This window comes from Acinonyx jubatus, chromosome C2, assembly GCF_027475565.1.
Source record: "Acinonyx jubatus isolate Ajub_Pintada_27869175 chromosome C2, VMU_Ajub_asm_v1.0, whole genome shotgun sequence".
Classification (NCBI taxonomy): Eukaryota; Metazoa; Chordata; class Mammalia; order Carnivora; family Felidae; genus Acinonyx; species Acinonyx jubatus.
Window position 1 is genome coordinate 110,321,766 of NC_069384.1, and position 7,835 is coordinate 110,329,600.

A 7,835-nucleotide genomic window follows, 5' to 3' on the forward strand; every position below is an offset into this window, starting at 1 on the left:
AAAGCAGTAAATTAAGGTATATCATTGGTGGAAAGCCAAGGAAATGAAAAAAAAAATCATGAGCAACTGAGATTGAGAAATTCCTAGCATGAGAAGCTATTACAGAAACGAAAGCAGAGGTCTTGCCTTTTCAGGTGTTTGAAGACACCAGGAAATATCTACAGACTAAAACTGGAGAGCCTGTAGAAAAGAAGTCTAGAGAAGTCCTCAAACCCATAAAAGAACGTACTTCCCCAAATAGTTAAAGGGTGTTTGCCTTTGGTTAGCCAAACCGCTAAAATAAGGAAGTAGGCAAGGTCAAGATTTTCTCTTCTAGGTTCAGAAGAGCCAAGTTTTGCTATTCTGATTCTCAAGCAACTATATTTCCCTATAGAACATGGAGCTATACACACATTTACTCATTGTCTAAACCTATTCCACAAACATGTAATTTGGAAACAGTATTGGGAGACAAAGTATTTGGAGACAAAGAAGCCAGCTGGTTCATAGCACTGCATCCGTACCTTTTATTAACATGTATCCAAAGAACTCGTTTGCATAACATTTATATTGCCTTAGCCTTGAACAACCCATAAGGCAAATGCAAGACACTTGATCTAGGGAGGATATAGCATGTGGGTTTGTTGATCAGAGGACTTGTTGAAATGTATGTGAGTGAGGGTAGTGGAGAGGAGAAGAGAGACATTAGTAAATCCAGTTAACACAGAAAGGTTCTTTAAAACTACTTTTCCCACTTTAAAACTATTTTGGGACATATAGCCTCAATAGTAGAAATTGTTCTTACAGGGAACAAAGTTCTCTGAAAGAAAAAAAAAAGTGCTAAATGCATATCTTGGCAAAAGGCTTTATATTTGAATTTAAATTTTAAGATAAATTTGTTTTTCAGATCGTATAAGCAAGCAATCCCAGAAAAAAAATGTCAGAACATTTTAGTTTCTTTTTATTAAAAAAAGAACCTACAGAGATATAAATTGATTTGCATTCTTGTTATGTGCCCTTGGATATCACACAGATTGAAAGATTATAATTAGAAATGAAACAAAAAATAATTCCATAGTGCTTTCACATTTACACTTTAAGATCCAGAAAAATGTAATGACATAATTTAGTAGTCAGTATAAAGAGTCATTTTTTAAAGCGAACTGAAATGTGCAGCATCAGGGGAAAAAAACCAAGGCTGACACTAATTTTTTTAGGGTTCTAGCAAAGTGACATTTTATTCAAACTTTCCTCACAATTCCACATACAAATCTGTAATTCAAAGCTTGTGAATCTTGCAAACTATGTGCAATCTGTATAAACACATACACGTTATTTGAAAGGGTTACATTACTAAAGCCACAGTCAATGAGTCACTTTTAAAAAGAATAATTCACTGTATGAATCAAGCCATTTCTTACTAGAAGTATGCTTTACCTAACTTGCACATGCTAACATTTGCTTTAAAAAATTCAGAATTTATGAAGTCAGCAACATACAGTTTTATTGTCTTCTAGTCTATCCACTGGAAAACTAAGTGAATTATTTCAAAGATATTACTTGAAAACCATATTATCATACTTGAAAACTAGACTTTTGGAAAAAGTCTAATTCTCATCAGGGAGTAAAAAATGAATTACCATAGATCAACTTAAAGCTAAATTTTACAATTCTCCATCTCACCGGATGTAATACATTTTGAAACACGTATTTAGATCTTACTATGCTACTTAGTTGTTTTTGCTCTAAATAATTTTCAGCTAAATAAAAGCTTCAATTCCTATCCAGCATAGTTAATAACACAGTAACTACAACATTTTTACAATAACTTACAATCTTCTGCGATGATGTTTCACAACTCCTTCGGTTAGAGCTGGCAAATATGATTTCTGTTACTATTCTATTTTAGCTTTTCAGTAAGTGCCAGCAAACAAAATTATATTCCTTCCCTTTTATGGCTTTCTGCAAGGCCCTGGCTTGTAGAGAAGGCATTTGCGAGGTTGCTAACATTAAATTTAATGTCAAACAGCTTATATTTTAACTACAGCTATTTTGCTGGTTGGATATATGCACGTTTGACTCTTTGCCACACATTTTGTTAGTTGGAAATAGTAAATGACCAGGCTTTCTTGTTTACTGAAATAAGTGGCCTCTTTATACCTTCAGGAACATTAGCTCCTATGAAAAGAAGGTCTGGAACATCAATTAATGTGAAAATGAAAGTCAACATTTTTGTTTGTTTTAAATAATTTAGAAGCCAAAAGATAAAACTAGTTCACTTTGCCAAAATGCAAGGCATTTTAGGCTTTTATATAAAAAAAAAGTAAACACTAACATGAAAATCAGCAAACTGCTTAGGAAAAAAAAAAACGTGAAAGGGCGATTTTTGTTGGAGGACAAGGTAGCTTGCCATTAAAAATGGTGTCTGTTCCAAGAAGTCTGTTTGGCTAACGCCAGAGACTCTTTACCAGCAAAATAAGAGAAGCATGCTGTGCTTCACACATGTTTCTACACATTTCCTGAGAAAGTCTGAGCAATCTTTAAAATAGGAGTCAAGAGCAGAAGCCATTCTGGTCAGAATCACCTTTGAAGTGATTCTCTGGTTATCTCCATCACTACTCTCACTACGCCTCCAGGCCCCTGCTGTGTTCACAGGACAAAGGTAAGCCACAAAGGATGCCTTCATCTGCATTGTTCAGATATAAACAAAGACAATGAAAACTGATTTTGGTGAAAGAGTCAAAGGCAAGTATGCACTTTATAATTTGCCTTCGTGTGATAAAGATCCCAACTCTTAAAGTACTCCTCCAAAATAACTTTGTATGGAATGTATGTATTGAGCCAAGGCAAAAAATCCTGTACTATCGAATACTTTAAACGATTAAAATTCTGGGATAATGTATACTTTCCTATGTAATCCTTTATCTTACAAGATAAAGGAATATTTTCTCTCAATTGTTCCTTATAGAAATCGCAGTCTTATTAAACCTAACAGTGCTCCGACAACAGGATTCTTTTTTTCAACTAAGCAAGTTTGTTTTTTGTTTCTTTTTTAATTCATGTTTTGTGCCTATACCTGATTGTAAGATGGTGTATTAGATTAGAGCTATTTAGTTAGACTTCTTTGATAACTGGCCAGGTAGATTTATACTTTTTCTAGAGCTTTTTGTTAGAACTCAATAAATATTTAATAATGATCATTATAATGAATTATGGAAACACCCACAATATAGTTCTATATAATCAGTCACTATAGTTAACCATGATATTTGTGTATTTTTTTAACTTCTAAAGTTTTGATATAGCTAATATATAAGTGAGTCTGAAAAGAACCTAATAAATCTTTTTTTAAATGTTTATTTTTGAGAGAGAGAGAGAGAGAGAGCACATGCACAAAGGAGGAGAGGCAGAGAGAGAGGGAGACAGAGAAACTCACGCAGACCGCATGCTCGGCATGGAGCCTGATGGGGGGCTAGATCTCACCACCATGAGATGACCTGAGCCGAAACCCAGAGTTGATCACTTAGATCACTTAACCGACTGAGCCAACCAAGCACTACCCCCCCCACCCCCGCCCCGCAAATAAACCTTTTTGAGCATAATCTTTTCCATTCTCAAAAGCAAGGCACCTAATAGAATTTTATTATGCTTTGATATTAGAAATCATATTAATTGGCCTTTCAGAACACAGAAATTCATGATTTGAGGGATATTATGGGCCTAAGAAATCACCTGATTCAACTGCCTTCATTTTGTGGATTGGAAAGTGGAGAGTCACTGAATGAAAAATTGCCTGCATTCATATAGCAGGTATGAATACAGAGTAGATAGAGCAATTTGACTATGAAATAATAAAATAATTACAATCTAAAATCTGACATTCTCTTCTTTCAGTGAGTCAAAAGCCCCTATTCATCTATCATTTATATTATTTTGTATAAGATTAGGAACTAGAAAAAAAGGGGGTGCCTGGGTAGCTCAGTCTGTTAAGTGTCAGGTTCCTGAGATCGAGACCTGCATCTGGCTGCCTGCTGTCAGCACAGAGCCCAATTCAGATTCTCTGTCCGCCTCTCTCTATCCCTCCCTCACTTTCTCTTTCTCTCATCCCCCGCCTCGCCCCATCTCAAAAATAAAATAAACACACAAAAAAATTAGGAACTGGTATTTCCCTTCTTTAAAAATATTTTTTTATATTATAGAAATATAAACATACAAAAGTTATCTTTATTTTCAATTGCCTCAACAGATATTTATAGAAACTGATGACCTTCCAAAGAGTAACAAAAATGGCATGTCAGTGAACATTTTCATAATAACAACATATAACATGAATTGTTAAAACCATTCCTGAATCACTGAGTGATACTAAATTTTTGAGACTTTAATTAATTCTTCTGTTGCCAAATCCATAGCTGCACACCCTACACTTTTTCCAAGTTATTAAGTAAACAATTATGAGATTGAACGTGCATTCCACCATGTCTTTTCTCATGAGTGCTATTTTTCAAGCAATGGTAATTTCAACAGGTATTTCTATTGTGGCTCCTTTCATGTGGGAATTATAAACAAATAAATATAAAAGGCAGGGATAGCTATATGATAAATATTATGCTATTATGTCATTAAATCATAATGACCAGAGAAAAAGAATATGATATAATTTCAAGTGAAATAAGCCACAAGAACTTAATTATGAACACACACACACAGAGTGAATGCAAACCTGTAAGAAAATATTTGAGAATATTAATAATGTAGGATTTTTCCTGGATTGCAGGATTTTGAAGGACTTTTCCCTTTTTAAAATAAAGGTCTGTATTTTTAGGATTTTCTACAATTCGCATATTTACTTCTATAATCAGGAAAGATTAAAGCTAATTTCACAGAAATAGATACATAAAAACTAAATTATGGAATATGAGGGTGCATGTACAATTTCAGGCTGCTTAAACTTTGCATTCAGACAGCATCTTTCCTCCAGAGAGTGTTACGATCTCGGCTAGTGTGTATTTTCTAAGGAGGCAATGAGACAAAAGACATTTTTTTATTCACTGAAAGATTAGAAGCATTGCAAAGCGGAAGAGACCAGCAGAACAGGAAACAAAAGTAAAAGAGTTAAGATAAGGGACTGCTGAGAAAAACAAAAGGGACCTGCTAAGGAGTAGTAAAAACACTTTCTGAGTGTTTTGGCTTATGATATTACTCAGAGAAAAGCAGAAGAAACTAGTATTTCTGTAAACTCTGCAATATGGCAGTGATTATGCCTATGTCACTTGGTTCCCAGTTGGGTCACATTGGTCTGATTATTCTCCTGTATATTACCTATGATTGACCTCACCCTGGTATGTCACCCAGAAAAAGAGTGACAGCATTAATGAAACCACAATGTACATTGAGGTTAGTTGGCCCCCCAAACTTCAGCTCTTTGCATTTCACCCCACTTTCTCCAGAGTAATTTCCATGAAATAACTAAACATACCATCTCTCTTCTAGGATGGTAATGGCTGTGTTATTTGACAGTAAGAGAAAGGGGACTTCAATCATTTTATTTTCAGATAGGCAAGTAGGACAAGGGAGGGGGTTGATAGAGAGACAGACCTCTCAGAGTCGTCAATTCTGTAGCTGAGGGAAAGGCAGTGATGGAATAAAAAACAACATGGTCATCAGACGAAACCAGATCGCAGTTCCCAGATCCTGCATTTACTAAATATGTGACATCTGGGCAGGTGTGCTAGCCATTTTGAGTCTCAGATTCTTCATCTGTAAATTGTTTTAATAATATCATCTTTGGGGCGCCTGGGTGACCCAGTTGGCTAAGCCTCCGACTTCGGCTCAGGTCATGATCTCGAGGTTTGTGAGTTCGAGCCCTGCGTAGGGCTCTGTGCTGACAGCTCAGAGCCTGGAGCCTGCTTCGAATTCTATGTCTCCCTCTCTCTCTGCCCCTCCCCTGCTCATGCTCCGTCTCTGTCTCTCAAAAATAAATAAATGTTAAAAAAAATTTAATAATATCATCTTTAGCAGCTGTACCTACATGAGAAAAACAGTTAAAGCGTACTTAGAAGAGATCATAGCACACAGTAGGCTCCCAATAAAAGGTTCCCCTTGCCTTGTGTCCCAGCCATTGGACACACATTACAACACGCTACTCATTGCCGCAGACTTTTATTAGCTGTTCCCAAGCTTCCATTAGCTGGTGGCAGCCTATCCCTAGATTCCTAAGTACATGTAATTTTTTTAAAGCCCCACCCCCCTTGTTGAGATGTTTCACTGTGGTTTTCCTATTACTGCTTTCTCATTTTCTCATGAACTTCAGTTTTCTGCTATCAAAATATACCCATGAAATTTAATAAAGCCATAATCATGGGGTGCCTGGGTGCCTCAGTCAGTTAACTGTCCTACTCTTGGTTTTGGCTCAGGTCACGATCTCACAGTTCAAGCCCCACATCAGGCTCGGCGCTGACAGTAGGGAGCCCGCTTGGGATTCTCTTTCTCCCTCTCTCTCTGGCCCTCCCCTGCTCTCTCTCTCTCTCTCTCTCTCTCTCTCTCTCTCTCTCTCTCAAAATAAATAAATAAACATTAAAAAAAAGTTATAATAGACTTTGTATTTAGAGTTCTTAGAATCTCAAATAGTACGTAGGACCCTAAAAGATCTTTGAATTCAAGAAGCAAACAGGATGAGCCAAGCTCATATCCTTTTAGTTTAGCTAGAACAACACTCATTATTTCCTTTCCAACTTGAAGGCTGCAGGCAGGGTGTTATTTCTCTCTACTGTGGGTTCTCTTACTTCCTATTGTGGCTGTTTCTACCTTCACTTTCCTTCAGTGGCCCTGATTTCATTCAAACCCTCTTTTAGTGGTGGTCTCGTGAGAAACAGGGGTGTCGCTCAAAGACTTGTCACAAATTTTTGGGCCCCACCCTACACCTAATAAATCAGAAACTCTGCAGATGGGGCCCAGCCATCCATGTTTGAATGTGTCATTCAGGAATACTTGCTACATTTTGAGAATATATATTACGGAGACTAGCTCGATCAATGCCAGCACTCGGCTTTCTCGACAATAACCCAGCTCCCAGCCCCCACAGATCCAGCTTTGGTTTACTGCATGTTTGACATCATTACTTTGTTCAGGGTTTTTCAACACCTTTGTAATCTTCCAGGTTAGTCTATGAGGGAGAGGTAATTTTTGCAATAATCTTGAAAAATGACATGCGAAGCATGTCTTTACGCCTTGATGACCTTCTTTTTAATCTGTTCCCTGTGTACCACACCCTTCAGATTTCCAGGGAGGTGAGCAGAGTGTGTAATAATTTTTAAACATTAACAATTTAATCTTCTCTGTTTTAAGGAAACTGTGACTCACTTTAAAGATTAAAAAATAAAAGCAAAACAAAAACAAAAGCCAAACCTAACTGAAACAATCAAAGCAAACAAACAGAAACTCCTAAAACCAAGTCCTGAAAGCAGGAGAGAATTTAAACGGTATGTAAATACTTAAGACCACCACTGAGGCGGATGCCTATATCACACAAGCATATCTGATGTCAACCACTTTTTGACTGACAGAGCAGAGCGGCACAAAGTGGCCAAGCTTCTTCAACCTCTAATGTGGCTTGTCACTGTGAAATGAATAGGAACATCCTCCTAAAACAATAGAAAATGATAGGAGACTATGTTTCATTTAGGTTAATATTGATAAACGTTGCTTTGTTCCCCTTGGTTTTGTTTCTCTTCCACAATTTTTTTCCAGGTCAGGGAAGCTGTTAACATTATTGCCCCAAATTCCAACCTGCCTCTTAAGGATGTGGGAAATTTGGGGCACCTGCGTGGCTCAGTGGGTAAAACGTCTGTCTCTTC